Genomic DNA, 22,212 nt, shown 5'->3' with positions numbered 1-22,212 from the left:
AGAATGATGGCGGCATTCAAGAGAATCCGGAAAGTCTAAACCTTGTCTGTGGTATTCCGAGTAGGATTCAATGATTGAATGACTGTGACGAGCTTCAAACTCGCGAGTGCTGGGCGTTAGTGACAGACGCAAAAGGAGGGTGAATCCTATTCCAGCATGATCGAGAATCGACAGATGAATGGTCGTGCTGTGACAGAGCATGTGAGCATATCTTTCACTGAGAGGAGGGGATGTAGCCACTGACAACGGTGATGCCCTTGCATAAATCCAGCCATGGAAAGGAGTAAGACTGATTGGATGAAGATAGCAGGAAAGCAGAGGTCCAGAGGAACGAAAGCACCTCCATTCGCTTATCTGAAATTCCTACCAATGAATTACATAAGTATCTCTATCCCTCTTTTATTATATCATATTCGAAAACACCATTATCACTTTATATCCGCCTGACTGAGATCTACAAGGTGACCATAGCTTGCTTCATACCAACAATCTCCGTGGGATTCGACCCTTACTCACGTAAGGTATTACTTGGACGACCCAGTGCACTTGCTGGTTAGTTGTATCGAAGTTGTGACAATTATGTATTGAGATCAGCGCACCAAGTTGCTCACGTTGCTAGGGATTGTTTGAGCCTGGACATCACAATTCCGTGCACCAAACGCCAGCTCTGCTACCTTTCCTTGCGTTAAACGCCAGTCTGCTACCCATTTCTGGCGTTTAACGCAATCCAGACGCCAGACATCTTTTTTTGGCATTAAACGCCCAGAGTACTGCCCATTCTGGCATTTAACGCCCAGAATGCTGCCAGGCTGGGCATTAAACGCCCATTCTACTATCGTTACTAGCGTTTAAACGCCAGAAAGTCTGTCCTCCAGGGTGTGCTGTTTTTGATGCTGTTTTTCATTTTGCTTTCATTTTTCAGTTATTGTTATGACTTCACATGATCATCAACCTAAGGAAAACATAAAATAACAACGGAAAATAATAAATATAATTAAATAACATTGGGTTGCTGATGAGCGGATAATTTATACGCTTTTTGGCATTGTTTTTAGTATGTTTTTAGTAGAATCTAGTTACTTTTAGGGATGTTTTCATTAGTTTATATGTTAAATTCACATTTCTGGACTTTACTATGAGTTTGTGTGTTTTTCTGTGATTTTAGGTATTTTCTGGCTGAAATTGAGGGACTTGAGCAAAAATCAGATTCAGAGGTTGAAGAAGGACTGCTGATGCTGTTGGATTCTGACCTCCCTGCACTCAAAATGGATTTTCTGGAGCTACAGAACTCAAAATGGCGCGCTTCCAATTGAGTTGGAAAGTAGACATCCAGAGCTTTCCAGCAATATATAATAGTCTATACTTTGCCCAAGTTTAGACGACGCAAACTGGCGTTCAACGCCAGCTCTCTGCCCAATTCTGGCGTCCAGCGCCAGAAACAAGTTGCAAAGTGGAGTTCAACGCCCAAAATGGCACAAAAGCTGGTGTTCAACTCCAAGAATGACCTCTCCACGTGTAGACTTCAAGCTCAGCCCAAGCACACACCAAGTGCGCCCTGGAAGTGGATTTATGCATCAATTACTTACTTCTGTAAACCCTAGTGACTAGTTTAGTATAAATAGGACTTTTTACTATTGTATTAGGCATCCTGAGTTTTATCTTCGGATCATAGAGTCTTGGTTACTCTGGTTCCCCTCTGGGGCCGAGACCAATGAACTCCATTATCACTTATGTATTTTCAACTGTAGAGTTTCTGCACTCCATAGATTGAGGTGTGGAGCTCTGCTGTTCCTCAAAGATTAATGCAAAGTACTACTGTTTTCTATTCAATTCAACTTATTTCGCTTCTAAGATATTCATTCGCACTTCAACCTGAATGTGATGAACGTGACAATCATCATCATTCTCTATGAACGCGTGCCTGACAACCATTTCCGTTCTACATTAGATTGAATGAGTATCTCTTAGATTTCTTAATCAGAATCTTCGTGGTATAAGCTAGATTGATGGCGGCATTCATGAGAGTCCGGAAAGTCTAAACCTTGTCCGTGGTATTCCGAGTAGGACTCTGGGATTGAATGACTGTTACGAACTCCAAACTCGCGAGTGCTGGGCGTAGTGACAGACGAAAAAGGATAGTAAATTCTATTCCAGTATGATCAAGAACCTCCAAGATGATTAGCCATGCAGTGACAGCGCATCGGACCATTTTCACAGAGAGGAATAGGATGCAACCAACGACAAGGGTGATGCCTCCAGACGATTAGCCGTGCTGTGACAGAGCATTTGGACCATTTTTCCGAGAGGATTGAAAGTAGCCATTGGCACCGGTGACATCCTTACATAAAGCCAGCCATATAAAGGAGTAAGACGGATTGGATGAAGACAGCAGGAAAGCAGAGGTTGAGAGGAATGAATGCATCTCCATACGCTTATCTGAAATTCTCACCAATGATTTACATAAGTATTTCTATCCTTCTTTTATTACTAAATTTCGAAAACTACATAACTATTTTATATCCGCCTGACTGAGATTTACAAGGTGACCATAGCTTGCTTCATACCAACAATCTCTGTGGGATTCGACCCTTACTCACGTAAGGTATTACTTGGACGACCCAGTACACTTGCCGGTTAGTTATGCGAAGTTGTGAAGATATGTTTAGACCATGGTTCTGTGCATCCGTTTTTGGTGCCATCGCCAGGGAATCAATTTTGAACAATAATTCACAACCTGAGTAACAATTTCGCATACCAAGTTTTTGGCGCCGTTGCCGGGGATTGTTCGAGTTTGGATAACTGACGGTTCATCTTGTTGCTCAGATTAGGTAATTTTCTTTTTGTTTTATTTTCAAAAATTTTTCAAAAACCTTTCAAAAAAATTTCTCATCTGTTTTCGAAAAAAAATATTTTTTTAAAAAAAAATTGTTTTCAAAAATATATTTTTCTTCATAATTTTTTAGAATGAATTCTAGTGTTTCATGGTAACATGTTGAATCCTATCTGGCTGTAAAGCCATACCCAAACTGCTTTGCGATTGGTCTTCAACTAATCACCTCAATGGATGTAATAACATACTAAAGCTTGGCTGGCTATTAAGCCTTGCCTGACCCTTTGATTGGAGCTTTAGAGCATAAGATTCTTGGAATTCATATTAAAAATTTTGGAATCCTTATTTTTCTTTTTCAAATGATTTTTGAAAAAAAAATTAAAAGAAAATACAAAAAAATCATAAAATCTTAAAATAAAAAATATTTCATGTTTCTTGTTTGAGTCTTGAGTCAAGTTGAAAGTTTGGTGTCAATTGCATATTCATCTTGCATTTTTCGAAAAAAATTCATGCATTCATAGTGTTCTTCATGATCTTCAAGTTGTTCTTGGTAAGTCTTCTTGTTTGATCTTTGCATTTGCATGTTTTGTGTCTTTTCTTGTTTTTCATATGCATTCCTGAATTCTTTATGTCTAAGCATTAAAGAATTCTAAGTTTGGTGTCTTGCATGTTTTCTTTGCATTAAAAATTTTTCAAAAATGTGTTCTTGATGTTCATCATGATCTTCATAGTGTTCTTGGTGTTCATCTTGACATTCATAGCATTCTTGCATGCATTCATTGTTTTGATCCATAATTTTCATGCATTGCATCATTTTTCTTGTTTTTCTCTCTCATCATAAAAATTCAAAAATCAAAAAAATATCTTTCCCTTTTTCTCTCTTAAAATTTCGAAAATTAGATTTGACTTTTTCAAAAATTTTTAAAATCTAGTTGTTTTTATCAGTCAAATCAAATTTTCAATTTAAAAAAAAATCTTATCTTTTTCAAAATCTTTTTCAAAAATCAAATATTTTTTCAATTTTTTTAGTTATTTTCGAAAATTTCAAAAATCTTTTTCTTAATTTTACATCATATTTTCAAAAATAACATCATCAATTAATGTTTTGATTCAAAAATTTCAAGTTTGTTACTTACTTGTTAAGAAAGATTCAAACTTTAAGTTCTAGAATCATATCTTGTGATTTCTTGTAAATCAAGTCATTAATTGAGTTTTTAAAAATCAAATCTTTTTCAAAAATTAATTTCTATCATATCTTTTCAAAAATATCTTCTTATCTTACCTTTTTCAAAAAAGTGATTGCAAAATATCTTTTCTAACTTCCTAACTTCTTATCTTTTCAAAATTTGTTTCAACTAACTAACTAACTTTTTGTTTGTTTCTTACCTTTTTCAAAACTACCTAACTAACTCTCTCTCTCTAATTTTCAAAAAAATCTTCCCTCTTTTTCAAAATTTCTTTTTAATTAGACTAATTATTTTATTTTTTATTTGAATTTTCGAAAAACTAATAACCTTTTTCAAAAACTATTTTCGAAAATCACTAACTCTTTTTCAAAAATTATTTTCGAAAATTCTCTCCTCCTCTCATCCCCTTCTATTTATTTATTCATCTACTAACACTTCTCTTCATCTCACATCTCTGCTCCTATCATCACCTTTGTGTTTGGATTCTTCATTCTTCTTTACCCCTATTCCTTTTCTTCTTCTACTAACAATAAGGAACCTCTTTACTGTGACATAGAGGATTCCTCTTCTTTTCTTTTTCTCTTCTATTTCTTATGAGCAGGGACAAAGAAAAAGGCATTCTTGTTGAAGCTGATCCAGAACCTGAAAGGACTCTGAAGAGAAAACTAAGAGAAGCTAAATTACAACAATCCAGAGACAACCTTATTAAAAATTTCGAACAAGTAAAGGAGATGGCAGCCGAACCCAACAACAATAATGCAAGGAGAATGCTTGCTGACTTTACTGCACCTAATTCCAATTTACATGGAAGAAGCATCTCCATTCCTACCATTGGAGCAAACAATTTTGAGCTGAAACCTCAGCTAGTTTCTCTAATGCAGCAGAACTGTAAGTTTCATGGACTTCCATCTGAAGATCCTTTTCAGTTCTTAACTGAATTCTTGCAGATCTATGATACTGTTAAGACTAATGGAGTAGATCCTGAAGTCTACAGGCTCATGCTTTTCCCTTTTGCTGTAAGAGACAAAGCTAGAATATGGTTGGACTCTCAACCCAAAGACAGCCTGAACTCTTGGGATAAGCTGGTCACGGCTTTCTTAGCTAAGTTCTTTCCTCCTCAAAAGCTGAGCAAGCTTAGAGCTGATGTTCAAACCTTTAGACAGAAAGAAGGTAAATCCCTCTATGAAGCTTGGGAAAGATACAAGCAGCTGACCAAAAAATGTCCTTCTGACATGCTTTCAGAATGGACCATCTTGGATATATTCTATGATGGTTTATCTGAGCTAACAAAGATGTCATTGGATACTTCTGCAGGTGGATCCATTCACCTAAAGAAAATGCCTGCAGAAGCTCGAGAACTCATTGACATGGTTGCTAATAACCAGTTTATGTACACTTCTGAGAGGAATCCTGTGAGTAATGGGACGCCTATGAAGAAGGGAGTTCTTGAAATTGATACTCTAAATGCCATATTAGCTCAGAATAAAATATTGACTCAGCAAGTCAATATGATTTCTCAGAGTCTGAATGGAATGCAAGCTGCATCCAACAGTACTCAAGAGACATCTTCTGAGGAAGAAGCTTATGATCCTGAGAACCCTGCAATAGCAGAGTTAAAATACATGGGTGAACCATATGGAAACACCTACAATCCATCATGGAGAAATCACCCAAATCTCTCATGGAAGGATCAAAAGCCTCAACAAGGCTTTAATAATGGTGGAAGAAATAGGTTTAGCAATAGCAAGCCTTTTCCATCATCCACTCAGCAACAGACAGAGAATTCTGAGAAGAATCCATCTAGCTTAGAAAATTTAGTCTCTGATCTATCTAAGGCCACTGTGAGTTTCATGAATGAAACAAGGTCTTCCATTAGAAATTTGGAAGCACAAGTGGGCCAGCTGAGTAAAAGGATCACTGAAATCCCTCCTAGTACTCTCCCAAGCAATACAGAAGAGAATCCAAAAGGAGAGTGCAAGGACATTGAATTAATTACCATGGCCGAACCCACAAGAGAGGAGAAGGACGTGAATCCCAAGGAGAAGACCTCTTGGGACGTCCAGTGATCAATAAGGAGCTTCCTTCTGAGGAACCTAAGGAATCTGAGACTCATCTAGAGACCATAGAGATTCCATTGAACCTCCTTATGCCATTCATGAGCTCTGATGAGTATTCCTCTTCTGAAGAGAATGAGGATGTTACTGAAGAGCAAGCTGCCAAGTTCCTTGGTGCAATCATGAAGCTAAATGCCAAATTATTTGGTATTGAAACTTGGGAAGATGAACCTCCCTTGTTCACCAATGAACTAAGTGATCTGGATCAACTGACATTGCCTCAGAAGAGACAGGATCCTGGAAAGTTCATAATACCTTGTACCATAGGCACCATGATCTTTAAGGCTCTGTGTGACCTTGGTTCAGGAATAAACCTCATGCCCCTCTCTATAATAGAGAAACTGGGAATCTATGGGGTGCAAACTGCTAAAATCTCATTAGAGATGGCAGACAATTCAAGAAATTAGGCTTATGGACAAGTAGAGGACGTGTTAGTAAAGGTTGAAGGCCTTTACATCCCTGCTGATTTCATAGTCCTGGATACTGGAAAGGAAGAGGATGAATCCATCATCCTAGGAAGACCTTTCCTAGCCACAGCAAGAGTTGTGATTGATGTGGACAGAGGAGAATTGATCCTTCAATTAAATAAGGACAACCTTGTATTTACAACTCAAGGATCTCTCTCTGCATCCATGGAGAGGAAGCAGAAAAAGCTTCTCTCAAAGCAGAGTCAACCAAAGCCCCCACGGTCAAACTCTAAGTTTGGTGTCAAACCCCCTTATCCAAACTCTAAGTTTGGTGTTGGGAGGTCTCAACAAAGCTCTGCACATCTGTGAGGCTCCATGAGAGCCCACTGTCAAGCTATTGACATTAAAGAAGCACTTGTTGGGAGGCAACCCAATGTTTATTTATCTAATTTTATTTTTGTTTTTCATGTTTTCTTAGGTTCATGATCATGTGGAGTCACAAAATAAATATAAAAATTAAAAACAGAATCAAAAACAGCAGAAGAAAAATCACACCCTGGAGGAAGACCTTACTGGCGTTTAAAAGCTAGTAAGAAGCATGTTTTGGGCGTTCTACGCCAGAACGGAGCATGGTTTTGGCGCTGAATGCCAGAAATGGGCAGCATCTGGGCGTTTGAACGCCAGAAATGCACCCTGGAGAAGAGCTGGCACTGAACGCCCAGAATAAGCATGGTTCTGGCGTTCAACGTCAGAAATGGGCAACAAATGGGCGTTCAACGCCCAGAGTTGTGTACAAGGGCATTTTACATGCCTAATTTGGTGCAAAGTTGTAAATCCTTGAACATCTCAGGATCTGTGGACCCCACAGGATCATCTCAGGATCTGTGGACCCCACAGGATCCCCACCTACCTCCACTCACTCTCTTCTCTCTTCTCAATCATCCTCTATCACCTCCATCTCTCTTCCCTATTAACCCTTCACCACTCACATCCACCCACTCTTCCCCATAAACCTACCCAATAAACTCTACCTACCTTCAAAATTCAAAACAATTTCCCACCCAAACCCACCCATATGGCTGAACCTTAACCCCCCTCCCTTCCCTATATAAAGCCTTCCATTCTTCCTCATTTTTACACAACACAACCCTCTCTTCTCTTCTTGGCCGAAACATACCTCCCCCCTCTTCTCCATCTTTTCTTCTTCTTCTTCATCTAATTGTTTATTTTCTTGCTCGAAGGCGAGCAATATTCTAAGTTTGGTGTGGTAAAAGCATAAGCTTTTTGTTTTTCCATTACCATTGATGGCACCTAAGACCGGAGAATCCTCTAGAAAAGGCAAAGGGAAGACAAAAACTTCCACCTCCGAGTCATGGGAGATGGAAAGATTCATCTCCAAAGCTCATCAAGACCACTTCTATGATGTTGTGGCCAAGAAGAAGGTGATCCCCGAGGTCCCTTTCAAACTCAAAAGAAATGAGTATCCGGAGATCCAACATGAAATTCAAAGAAGAGGTTGGGAAGTTCTAACAAATCCCATCCAACAAGTCGGTATCCTAATGGTTCAAGAGTTCTATGCCAATGCATGGATCACCAAGAACCATGATCAAAGTAAGAACCCGGATCCAAAGAACTATGTTACAATGGTTCGGGGGAAATACTTGGATTTTAGTCCGGAAAATGTGAGGTTGGCGTTTAACTTGCCTATGATGCAAGGACATGAACGCCCCTACACTAGAAGGGTCAACTTTAATCAAAGGTTGGACCAAGTCCTCATGGACATATGTGTGGAAGGAGCTCAATGGAAGATTGACTCCAAAGGCAAGCCGGTTCAACTAAGAAGATTGGACCTCAAGCCTGTGGCTAGAGGATGGTTGGAGTTCATCCAACGCTCCATCATCCCCACTAGCAACCGATCTGAAGTTACTGTGGATCGGGCCATCATGATCCATAGCATCATGATTGGAGAAGAAGTAGAGGTTCATGAAGTCATCTCCCTTGAACTCTACAAAATAGCCGAAAAGCCCTCTCCTGGGGCAAGGCTAGCTTTTCCTCATCTTATCTGCCATCTATGTTACTCAGCTGGAGCTTCCATAGAAGGAGACATTCACATTGATGAAGAGAAGCCCATCACTAAGAAAAAGATGGAGCAGGCAAGAGAGCCCATTCATGGAGCTCAAGAGGCGCAAGAAGCTCATCACCATGAGATCTCGGAGATGCCTCATATGCATTTTCCTCCACAAAACTATTGGGAGCAAATCAACACCTCCCTAGGAGAATTAAGTTCCAACAAGGGACAACTAAGGGTGGAACATCAAGAGCACTCCATCATCCTTCATGAAATAAGAGAAGATCAAAAAGCAATGAGGGAGGAGCAACAAAGACAAGGAAGAGACATAGAAGAGCTCAAGGACATCATTGGTTCCTCAAGAAGGAAACGCCACCATCACTAAGGTGGACTCATTCCTTGTTCTTACTTTCTCTGTTTTTCGTTTTCTCTATGTTAAGTGCTTATCTATGTTTGTGTCTTCATTACATGATCATTAGTAGTTAGTAACTTTGTCTTAAAGTTATGAATGTCCTATGAATCCATCACCTCTCTTAAATGAAAAATGTTTTAATTCAAACGAACAAGAAGTACATGAGTTTTGAATTTATCCTTGAACTTAATTTAATTATAGTGATGTGGTGACAATGCTTCTTGTTTTCTAAATGAATGCTTGAACAGTGCATATGTCTTTTGAAGTTGTTGTTTAAGAATGTTAAATATGTTGGCTCTTGAAAGAATGATGACTAGGAGACATGTTATTTGATAATCTGAAAAATCATAAAAATGATTCTTGAAGCAAGAAAAAGCAGCAAAGAACAAAGCTTGCAGAAAAAAAAATAATAGAAAAAAATAGCGAAAAAAAATAGAAAGAAAAAGAAAAAGCAAGTAGAAAAAGCCAAAGCTCTTAAAACCAAGAGGCAAGAGCAAAAAGCCAATAACCCTTAAAACCAAAAGGCAAGGGTAATAAAAAGGATCCCAAGGCTTTGAGCATCAGTGGATAGGAGTGCCTAAAGGAATAAAATCCTGGCCTAAGCGGCTAAACCAAGCTGTCCCTAACCATGTGCTTGTGGCGTGTAGGTGTCAAGTGAAAACTTGAGACTGAGCGGTTAAAGTCAAGGTCCAAAGCAAAAAAAAAAGAGTGTGCTTAAGAACCCTGGACACCTCTAATTGGGGACTTTAGCAAAGCTAAGTCACAATCTGAAAAGGTTCACCCAATTATGTGTCTGTGGCATTTATGTATCCGGTGGTAATACTGGAAAACAAAGTGCTTAGGGCCACGGCCAAGACTCATAAAATAGCTGTGTTCAAGAATCATCATACTGAACTTGGAGAATCAATAACACTATCTGAACTCTGAGTTCCTATAGATGCCAATCATTCTGAACTTCAATGGATAAAGTGAGATGCCAAAACTATTCAAGAGGCAAAAGCTACAAGTCCCGCTCATCTGATTGGAACTATGTTTCATTGATAGTTTGGAATTTATAGTATATTCTCTTCTTTTTATCCTATTTGATTTTCAGTTGCTTGGGGACAAGCAACAATTTCAGTTTGGTGTTGTGATGAGCGGATAATTTATACGCTTTTTGGCATTGTTTTTAGTATGTTTTTAGTAGAATCTAGTTACTTTTAGGGATGTCTTCATTAGTTTTTATGTTAAATTCACATTTCTGGACTTTACTATGAGTTTGTGTGTTTTTCTGTGATTTCAGGTATTTTCTGGCTGAAATTGAGGGACTTGAGCAAAAATCAGATTCAGAGGTTGAAGAAGGACTGCTGATGCTGTTGGATTCTGACCTCCCTGCACTCAAAATAGATTTTCTAGAGCTACAGAACTCAAAATGGCACGCTTCCAATTGCGTTGAAAAGTAGACATCCAGGGCTTTCCAGAAATATATAATAGTCTATACTTTTCCCAAGTTTAGATGACGCAAACTGGCGTTCAACGCCAGCTCTCTGCCCAATTCTGGCGTCCAACACCAGAAACAAGTTGCAAAGTGGAGTTCAACGCCCAAAATGGCACAAAAGCTGGCGTTCAACTCCAAGAATGACCGCTCCACGTGTAGACTTCAAGCTCAGCCCAAGCACACACCAAGTGGGCCCCGGAGGTGGATTTATGCATCAATTACTTACTTCTGTAAACCCTAGTGACTAGTTTAGTATAAATAGGACTTTTTACTATTGTATTAGACATCCTGAGTTTTATCTTCGGATCATAGAGTCTTGGTTACTCTAGTTCCCCTCTGGGGCCGAGACCAATGAACTCCATTATCACTTATGTATTTTCAACGGTAGAGTTTTTGCACTCCATAGATTAAGGTGTGGAGCTCTACTGTTCCTCAAAGATTAATGCAAAGTACTACTGTTTTCTATTCAATTCATCTTATTTCGCTTCTAAGATATTCATTCGCACTTCAGCCTGAATGTGATGAACGTGACAATCATCATCATTCCCTATGAACGCGTGCCTGACAACCACTTCCGTTCTACATTAGATTGAATGAGTGTCTCTTAGATCTCTTAATCAGAATCTTCGTGGTATAAGCTAGATTGATGGCGGCATTCATGAGAGTCCGGAAAGTCTAAACCTTGTCCGTGGTATTCCGAGTAGGACTCTGGGATTGAATGACTGTGACGAACTCCAAACTCGCGAGTGCTGGGCGTAGTGACAGACGTAAAAGGATAGTAAATTCTATTCCAGTATGATCGAGAACCTCCAAGATGATTAGCCATGCAGTGACAGCACATCGGACTATTTTCACAGAGAGGAATAGGATGCAACCAACGACAAGGGTGATGCCTCCAGACGATTAGCCGTGCTGTGACAGAGCATTTGGACCATTTTCCCGAGAGGATTGAAAGTAGCCATTGGCACCGGTGACATCCTTACATAAAGCCAGCCATAGAAAGAAGTAAGACGGATTGGATGAATACAGCAGGAAAGCAGAGGTTCAGAGGAATGAATGCATCTCCATACGCTTATCTGAAATTCTCACCAATGATTTACATAAGTATTTCTATCCTTCTTTTATTACTAAATTTCGAAAACTACATAACTATTTTATATCCGCCTGACTGAGATTTACAAGGTGACCATAGCTTGCTTCATACCAACAATCTCCGTGGGATTCGACCCTTACTCACGTAAAGGTATTACTTGGACGACCCAGTGCACTTGCTGGTTAGTTATGCGAAGTTGTGAAGATATGTTTAGACCATGGTTCTGTGCATCCGTTTTTGGTGCCATCGCCAGGGAATCAATTTCGAACAATAATTCACAACCTGAGTAACAATTTCACATACCAGTTGCCTCCCAAAAAGCGCTTCTTTAATGTCAATAGCTTGACAGTGAGCTCTTGGAGAGCTTCACAGATACTCAGAGCTTGATGATGGCCTCCCAACACCAAACTTAGAAGTTGAGTGTGGGGGCTCTGTTTGACTCTGTATTGAGAGAAGCTTTTCATGCTTCCTCTCCATGGTTACAGAGGAAGGTCCTTAAGCCTGAAACACAAGGTGGTCCTCATTCAATTGAAGGACTAACTCTCCTCTGTCCACATCAATCACAGCTCTTGCTGTGGCTAGGAAGGGTCTTCCAAGGATGATGGATTCATCCTCACCCTTCCAAGTGTCTAGGATTATGAAATCAGTAGGGAAGTAAAAGCCTTCAACCTTTACTAAGACATCCTCTACAAGTCCATAAGCCTGTTTCCTTGAATTGTCTGCCATCCCTAGTGAGATTCTTACAGGTTGTACTTCAAAGATCCCCAGTTTCTCCATTACAGAGAGTGTCATGAGGTTTATACTTGAACCAAGGTCACACAGAGCCTTCTTAAGGGTCATGGTGCCTATGATGCAAGGTATTAAGAACTTTCCGGGGTTCGGTTTCTTCTGAGGTAATTTCTGTTGAGGTCTATTGAGGTTTTCCTCACTGGCATTCACTGTCTCTTCCTCCTCTGTGCATTCGGCCATGTTGGGTATATTGATGGCCTTGCACTCTCTCTTTGGATTCTCTTCTGTATTACTTGGGAGAGTACTTGGAGGAGTTTTGCCCACTCTTTTACTCAGTTGACCTGCTTGTGCCTCTAAATTTCTGATGGAGGACCTTGTTTCAGTCATGAAACTGAGAGTGGTCTTAGATAGATCAGAGACTATGGTTGCTAAGTCAGAGTGGCTCTGCTTAGAATTCTCTATCTGTTGCTCAGAAGATGATGGAAAAGGCTTGTTATTGCTAAACTTATTTCTCCAACCATTATTATTGAAGCCTTGGTTAGGCTTCTGTTGATCCTTCCGTGAGAAATTAGGATGATTTCTCCATGAAGGATTATAGGTGTTTCCATAGGATTCTCCTATGTAATTCACCTCTTCCATTGTAGGATTCTCAGGGTCATAAGCTTCTTCTTCAGAGGAAGCTTCTTTAGTACTGCCGAATGCAGCTTGCATTCCAGTCAGACTCTGAGAAATCATATTGACTTGCTGAGTCAATATTTTATTCTGAGCCAATATAGCATTCAGAATATCAATCTCAAGAACTTCTTTCTTCTGAGTCACCCCATTATTCACAAGATTTCTTTCAGAAGTATACATGAACTGGTTATTTGCAACAATTTCAATGAGTTCCTGGGCTTCTACAGGCGTCTTCTTAAGATGAAGAAATCTCTTGGACAATTCAGATAGACCATCATAGAATATACATAAGATGATCCATTCTGAAAGCATATCAGAAGGACACCTTCTGATCAATTGCTTGTATCTTTCTCAAGCTTCATAGAGGGATTTACCTTCCTTCTGTCTGAAGGTTTGGACTTCCACTCTAAGCTTGCTCAACTTTTGAGGTGGAAAGAATTTGGCCAAGAAAGTATTGACCAACTTTTCCCAAGAGTTCAGGCTTTCTTTAGGTTGTGAGTCCAACCATGTCGTAGCTCTGTCTCTCACGGAAAAAGGGAAAAGCATAAGTCTGTAGACCTCAGGATTAACCCCATTGGTCTTAACAGTGTCACAGATTTGCAAGAATTCAGCTAAAAACTAATGAGGATCTTCCAATAGAAGTCCATGAAACTTGCAATTCTGCTGCATTAGAGAAACTAATTGCGGCTTAAGCTCAAAGTTGTTTGCTCTAATTGCGGGAATTGAGATGCTTCTTCCATAGAAGTCAGAAGTAGGTGCAGTAAAGTCACCAAGCATCTTCCTTGCATCTCCACAATTGTTGTTATTTTCAGCTGCCATAACTACTTCTTTTTCGAAAATTTCTGTTAGGTCCTCTCCAGAGTGTTGTGTTTTAGCTTCTCTTAGCTTCCTCTTCAGAGTCCTTTCAGGTTTAGGATCAGCTTCAACAAGAATGTTCTTATCCTTGTTCCTGGTCATATGAAAAAGAAGAGAATAGAAAAGAATAAGAATCCTCTATGTCACAGTATAGAGATTCTTTTATGTGAGAAGAATATAAGAAATAGAATGAAGAAGGGAGAAGAAGAATTCGAACACAGAGAGAGGAGGAGAGGGTTCGAATTATAAGAAGAAGAGATGTGTTAGTAAATAAATAAAATAAATAGAAGGAGATGAGAGAGAGAGAGAGAGAAATTCGAATCTTAATTAAAATAAAAGAAAAATATTTTTGTTTTTATTTTAATTATTAGTTAGAATTCGAATTTAAGAAGGAAAATAAAATTAAATTAAAATTTAAAACAATTAGTTAATTAAAAGGAATTTTGAAAAAGAGGTTAGTTGTTTTCGAAAATTGGAGAGAGAAAAGTAGTTAGGCGATTTTGAAAAAGATATGATTGAAATTTATTTTGAAAAAGATTTAAAAAGGAAATTAAAAAGATTTGATTTTTGAAATTAAAGTTGATTACTTGACTAACAAGAAACTAAAAGATATGATTCTAGAATTTAAGGATTGATCCTTTCTTAATAGGCAAGTAACAACTTGAAAATTTTGAATCAAAACATTAAATGTTAATAATAAATTCAAAAATATGAAATAAAAATAAGAAAAAGATTTTTGAAAATTAATTTTTAAGAATTTTAGAAAAACATGAAAGAAAAATGAAAAAGATTTGATTTTGAAAAGGATTTGAAAAGATAGATTTTTGAAATTGAAATTTTGACTTGACTAAAAAGAAACAAACAAATTTTGAAAATTTTTTACTAAGTCAACTCAAAATTTTGAAAATTTATGAGAGGAATAAAGGAAAGATATTTTTTGATTTTTTAATTTTAATGATGTGAGAGAGAAACACAAAAATGACACAAAACATAAAAGTTTAAGATTAAAACAAAAAATGCATGCAAGAACACTTTGAATATCAAGATGAATACCAAGAACACTTTGAAGATCATGATGGACATCAAGAACATATTTTTGAAAATTTTTTTAGAAAAGAAAGACATGCAAGACACCAAACTTAGAAATTTTTAATCTATAGACACTAATAATTCAAGAATGTATGTGTGTTGTGAATAAGCACAGCTTGATTATTGAATTGTAACATGTGCTATGACATTATGACTACCATCTTGAGTTTTGTGAGTTCAAAGCAATCTAGTTTCATGATCATAAACAAACAAGGTAATTAAAGAAGAAGTTAGCATGAGCTTATAAGTATTGGAAAGCTAGCATGACTATTGTTGCTCAATTGCATTTGAATTTGTTTAATTGAAATTTTCATCTAGGATATTTTATGAAATTTCTGAAATCATGAAAACCTTGAAGAAGCAAATGCAAATAAGGCAAGAAAAGAAAAGGGAAAGAATGAGAAAGCTGAAGACTCTGAGTACCAATGACAATTCAATTGTTAAGTACTTGGGGTGTTTATGTATCAAGCAAAAATCTTGAAAACAAAACACTTAGAGTCAAGGCTAGGCTCAAGTGCAAAAGCACTCCCTCAAAGCTCAAGGCTCTGAGCATCAATGATTAGAGAGTAAAGAAAAGAAACAAATGAGCTTAAAGAGTCCTCTAATTAAATGCTTGTGGTGTGACGATCGGTTTTTCTATCGATAAAGAAATATAAAAATATGATCGCGTTATAAGTATAGCTTCTAAACCAATAGAAAATCCTTTCGTACAAACGTTTTGGTTGTCACAAGTAACAAACCCCTTTAAAATTGATAACCGAAGTATTTAAACCTCGGGTCGTCTTCTCAAGGAACTGCAGGGAGGTGTTCTTATTATTGGTTATGAGTTTTGTAAATTGGGGGTTTTGAAAGTAAGGAATAAGTAATTTAAATGACAAGTAAAATAAATAAATAACTGTAAAGTAAACTCTTGGCAAGGTATGAAAATTTGGAAGTCCTATCCTAGTTACTCCTATGAGAATTGAAGTTAATCCCACTTAGTTAACCTTTACGAAAGCAAGGGAAAGTCAAGTGAACTAATTAGTTAGATTCCCAAGTCCTAGCCAACTCCTAAGGAAAGACTAGAGTTAGTGGAATTCCAGTCAATTAGCCGACATAACAATCAATCACGATAAGTTGATAACTCAAGAGTCTCCAGTTAATCAATTAAAGCCAAGAATATAAAAAGCTAAACAATAATCATAAATCTAAAATACCTCAATTGCATTAATAAGAGAAAATCAATCTAAATGAGAGCATTAAAGTATCTAAAAGTAAAAAAGAAATATAAAGTAATTAAATGAGAGCATTAAAGTATCTAAAAGTAAAAGAGAAATATAAAGTAAAAGAAATATTGAACCTGATGAAGAGTTGAAATCCTAAATCCTTTAAGAGGAATCCTAATCCTAAAACCTAAGAGAGAGGAGAGAACATCTCCCTCTAAAAACTACATCTAAACTATGAAAAGTGAATAATAATCTACCTCCCTATGAATGGATGCATTCTCCCACTTTATAACCTATAATCTGTGTTTCTGTACTTGGATCTAGGCCAAAAAGGGTTTCAGAAATCGCTGGGAGCATTTTCTGCAGTTTCTGGTGTGTGACGTCTGTCACGCGTCCGCGTGGGTCATGCGGTCGCGTCATCTGGAGTTTTCCTTATCACGTGTTCGTTTCGGTCACGCGTACGCATCATCTGTGTTCTGCTCAAGGCACGCGTCCGCGTCAGTCACGCGTTCGCGTCGCTGCCTTTTCTTGCTAGGCGCGCGGCCGCATCGTCCATGTGTTCGCGTCGCTGCCTGTTTTCCTCAAAAACTCCATTTTGTGCTTTCCTTCCATTTTTGTATGTTTTCTTTCCATCCTTTAAATCATTCCTACCTTAGGAGATCTGAAAATACTCAACACACAAATCACAGCATCGAATGGTAATAAAAGATAATTAAAATAATTATTTTTAAAGCATAGGAAACATGTTTTTCACATATATCACATAATAAGGAAGGGAAAGTAAAACCATGCAATTTCACATGAATAAGTGGGTGAAGGGTTGAATAAATCACTTAAATTAAGCACAAAATATATCATGAAATATGGGTTTATCAACCTCCCCATACTTAAACAATAGCATGTCCTCATGCTAAATCCAAGATAAAGAGTAAGGTAAGGTTAAAGTGGTGGAATCTTATGCAATGCAATCTATTCTAAATGTAACTACCTAAATGAATCATGGCAATTCTAATTGTTATTCACTTGTATATAAAGCTTACATGTAGTTAAATTAATTCATATCCTCAAGGAATCATATATGCATAGCCAAACCTTAGATAATGTTAAAGCACTTTTACAATTGAGATGGGTAAAAATATTTCACAAACTTGCAAGACAATTAACAATTTAAGCAGAGATATATGGTGATGAGCTATTGAACCCTCATTGGAATTTGTGTTTACTCTCCAGTCACTCAGTGTTTATTGGGTTAATCACTCTATTCTTTTTCTATCCTTAGTTTCTATAACTTTGTTCTTCATCTAACCAATCGACAATTATAGAATACAGACATACAAAAATCATGAGGTCTTATTCAAGGTTGTAATGGGGCCAAGGTAAAGGTAAGGGTATATGTATAAGGCTAAGTGAACTAATAAGCGAATCCTTGATTAGTCTAAGATCTCACCTAACATACATACTATATATGATTTTAAAGTTCCTTAACCTATTTACCCAACATTTTCCCTTTTGGATTACAAGCTCATACATTAATTTTAAATTTGAAATTTTTGACCCATGTGCATTGACTCTTTTTATTTTGCATTTTGGGAATTTGTGTATTCCCTTAATTAAATAATGTAAAAATACTTTTCTTCTCTTTTTTTTTTAAAATTAATGCACATGGTAATCCCATTGTTTTGATCTCACATGAGCATGCTTACCAAATTTTTGTTTTTGAAATAGCTTACTCTTTTTAAATTCCTACTTTGTTTCTATCATCCCATGTTCCCATAAAATTCCCCACACTTAAATAATACACAATTTCTATCTTAAGCTAACCAAGGATTTAACTTGGAATTTTTATTTTGTTTTTCTGCTTAAGGCTAGTAATGTGGTTTATAGAGCAAGAGGGGATTAAAAAGCTCAAGGGGGCTAACAAGGGTGATGTAAAAGGTAGGCTAATTTGGAATAAGTGAGGAAAAATTCAAATGATGGCCTCAATCATCTCTCGGTATGTATCTATATTCTAGAATTGGACATATAGATTAAAACAAAGTAAAGAACATCAGAATAAAAAAGAAGGGTAAAACACACAGGAATAAAATTTATGGTTTGAATGTAACCATACAATTAAGCTCAAAACTCACAGGGCTGTGTGTTCTCCAGCTTAAAAATCATATATCAGTTATATATGTCATGCAAGTAAAAATTAAGAGTTCCCATTATTCTCAATGTAAATCTTAAGGTGGTCCTTAAAATCTTAGTGTTGTTCCTTGATGAAATGTTGTTAACTAACTAACATGTAATGCTATATATACAAGGTGTGTGGATTGTTTCAATTTACTAAGATTTCTAGTTTACTCCTTTTATTTTCAATTAAATCAAACTATTATATGCTAAAAGGGTAAACTATACTAATGAATCCACATATTCTATAATTAATAAGTTTAGAATTGCAAACTAAACTAAATGGCTAAATATGAACTAAAGTGCAAAATACGGAAGATAGGGTAGAAATACAGCAAAAGAATAATGTATAAGTACTGAAAAATAAAAACAAAAATAAAAATATAGGAAAATAACAAAATAAGATAAACGAGTCTGTAGTTGTTCACCAAAAAGATACTCCAGGGATGGCGACCTCCCCACACTTAAAATATAGCATCGTCCTCGATGCTCACTCAAGCTGGGTGTGAATGAGTGTCATCACTGGAAGGATGGGCTGTTGGAGTCTCTGTGGTAGCCTGAGGATCTGTAGACAGGATAAGGGTAGGAGGATCTGTCTGCTGCATTGGAGGTGCTGACTGGAGAGGAATCTCTTGGTCTGCGGCCTGAATCTGAGGTGGCACCTCATGCCGTGGTGCAGCCTGCTCTGGTCCTGCCTGCTTAGCCTCTCTGTGTGCATGTGTCTCATCCTCATGCTCGTCCGTCTCCGCCTCAGATGGCTCTGATGGTGTGTCAGGCTCGAAGGGGATGTCGCCGCCAGATCGGATCATCAGCTTGAGGTGCTCATAGCGTCGCTTGTTGCGACGCTCAGATCGCTCATATCGCCGCCGGTTGCGGTGCTCCATCTGGTCTAGCTGCTGAAAAAAATGGTGCACGAGGTGATAAACGGGCTCTGAGGCAGGTGGAGGTGCAATGGGTGGGGCTGGTGCAGCGGTGGAAGAAGAAGGGGCAGCTGAAGATGTGGCGGCCTCACCAGAAGCGGTGAGGAATGGAGGTCTGTAGCCTAAAGCCTGAAACTTCCTACTGTGAGGAATGATCTTCTTGCAGTCTGCAGTAGTCGGCTTCGCATCAGCCAGCTCCCAAGGCACGTCAGCTCGACGGCCGAGCTGGGTAATCTGATAAGGGAAAGGGAGAGTGCCTCTGACATGGACCCTGGCCATATAGTGCCGGATGAATCGTGGTAGATACAGGTCCTTACCCTCCATCACACACCAGATGAGGGTGATCATAGCAGCAGGCAGCTCCGTCTCATGAGTGCTCGGCATAACAAAGTTGCTCAGGATCTGGTGCCAGAGCCGAGCCTCATCATTCAAATACATCAGCTTGATTCCCTTAGGCATTACTGTGTTCTTTCCCATGACCCATGGGACAGTAAGATCAATGGCTATTCGCTGCTTGACAGTATCCCAGTCAAATCTCATAAACCGCATATCCTCTTCATCCTTTTGGTAACTGTCAGGCTGATCTGACTTAGGCTGAAGCTGGAGGATATCCTCAATAGCTTCCTCAGTGACCAGTATCTGTTTCCCTCTGAGGTGCACTGCATCCAGGGAAGTCTTGAAATAGTTACAGTAAAACTCTCTGACCCTAGAAGCATTGACCTCTGTCAAGTTTCTCTCCAAGAAGAACCGGCCTCTCTGTTTGATCTTATCGGAGGTGTACTGCTATAGTTCTTCTGGAATTTTCAGAGTTCTCTCCAGGTATAGGTTTCTGGAGGTGGCAAACACTGGATACTTTAGCTCACAGTATCTGTTTGCAAATTTTACTGGATCATTGGCAGTGAGGAGCTGGTCAGCCTTCTCCTGCGGGGTAATGTGCTTTTACTGCCAGGAGTCATCATGCATAATGTCCAAGATAGACATAGAAGATTCACCTCTTTTCCTTTTACCAGTGGTTGCCTTGCCTTTTCCTTTTCGTTGAGGGTCAGACATCCTGAAAAGTAGAAATTCCAGGATATAAATGAAGAACAAAGCAGGAAAATAAGTAGGCAAATAGAATAATAGCAATATACGCACATAGTGGCAAAAGAGCAGTAGAATAATGAAATGAGTTAAATAAATGTACATTTTGGATTGTTTTGGAGTTAAAAATCTGAGATGAGAAATCACAATCCAAAATATATTATAAGTAGAATACTTGTTAATTAGGAGAAACAATAATCATGCCATGAGTTAAAAAGTTGAAAGAGTTAGTTAAAAAGCAAAGGGAGAAGTTAGAAAGTTAAAAGTGGTTAAAAGTGAAAAAGAGGTTAGAAAGTGGAAAGCAGTGAGTTAGGAGAAAGAAAGTTAAAGTAAGTGGCATGATAAATGTTTCCTAGTTAACATGAAATTCACAAATTTAAAGAATAAGCAACTCATATTCAAGCAAGGATATCAAGTTGATGATGATTCATATAGATATAAAAATAGCAAAAATTGAAATCGAATCATCAAAATTGCAATTTATGAACCAGGAAATTGAAAGGAAAAAGAATGTTGGCCCGTGCATTCATGAATTGGTTTAGATGTAGCTAAGTAGTGCAAACTTGAAAATTGCCAAAACCAATTCCTGAATGTAAAAATGAAACAATTTTCAGAAAATTGGGCAGCATTCCGGCTAAAATTAGATGTTCCCGAGTAATAAATAGCAAGGAAAACAATTCATATGAATTTAAATAAAGCTGCAAAGATGGTGGTGGGTGGTGCACAAAATTGTGATCATCAATGGTGCCAACAACTTAGTACGCACAATTGTAATCTCAACTCTTTATCACAACTCCGCACAACTAACCAGCAAGTGCACTGGGTCGTCCAAGTAATAAACCTTACGTGAGTAAGGGTCGATCCCACGGAGATTGTCGGCTTGAAGCAAGCTATGGTCATCTTGTAAATCTCAGTCAGGCAGATTCAAATGGTTATGGAGGATTGATAATTAAAAGATGAATGAAACATAAAATAAAGATAGAGATACTTATGTAATTCATTGGTGAGAATTTTAGATAAGCGTATGAAGATGCTTTGTTCCTCCTAAGCTTCTGCTTTCCTATTGTCTTCATCCAATCATTCATACTCCCTTCCATGGCAAGCTTTATGTTGGGCATCACCGTTGTTAATGGCTACTTCCTGTCCTCTCAGTGAAAATGTTCCAAATGCGCTGTCACCGCATGGCTAATCATCTGTCAATTCTCGATCATGTTGGAATAGGATCCATTGATCCTTTTGCGTCTGTCACACGCCCAACAATCGCGAGTTTGAAGTTCGTCACAGTCATCCCTTCCCAGATCTTACTCGAAATACCACAGATAAGGTTTAGACTTTCCGGATCTCAAGAATGACTGCCAATAATTCTAGCCTATACCACGAAGGTTCCAATCTTGGATTAGAAACCCAAGAGATACACATTCAAGCCATTGCTAGTAGAACAGAGGTGGTTGTCAGGCACATGTTCATAGGTGAGAATGATGATGAGTGTCACGGATCATCACATTCATCAAGTTGAAGAACGAATGAATATCTTAGAGAAGAAGTAGGCGTGAATTGAATAGAAAAACAGTAGTACTTTGCATTAATTCATGAGGAACAGCAGAGCTCCACACCTTAATCTATGGTGTGTAGAAACTCCACCGTTGAAAATACATAAGAACAAAAGGGTCTAGGAATGGCCGTGAGGCCAGCTCCCAAACGTAAAAAGGTCTATCAAAGTATATAAAAAGTGTCTAAATACAATAGCAAAAGGTCCTATTTATAGAGAACTAGTAGCCTAGGGTTTACAGAAATAAGTAATTAATGCAGAAATCTTCTTCCGGGCCCACTTGGTGTGTGCTTGGGCTGAGCATTGAAGCTTCCATGTGTAGAAACCTTTCTTGGAGTTAAACGCCAGCTTTT

The 22,212-nt window shown here is 38.1% G+C and overlaps 1 non-coding gene across 1 annotated transcript; it reads right to left on the bottom strand.

The window, feature by feature from the left end:
• Nucleotides 1-5,147: 5,147 nt before the first annotated feature.
• LOC148571411 (small nucleolar RNA R71) lies at nucleotides 5,148-5,255 on the bottom strand. The gene has a single exon (XR_015908411.1). It is a non-coding gene; the product is annotated as a small nucleolar RNA R71 (small nucleolar RNA).
• Nucleotides 5,256-22,212: the final 16,957 nt, after the last annotated feature.

The sequence above is a fragment of the Arachis ipaensis genome, chromosome B3, assembly GCF_059453495.1.
Source record: "Arachis ipaensis isolate K30076 ecotype BB chromosome B3, ASM5945349v1, whole genome shotgun sequence".
Classification (NCBI taxonomy): domain Eukaryota; kingdom Viridiplantae; phylum Streptophyta; class Magnoliopsida; order Fabales; family Fabaceae; genus Arachis; species Arachis ipaensis.
This window is presented reverse-complemented; position numbering and strand designations above follow the sequence as displayed.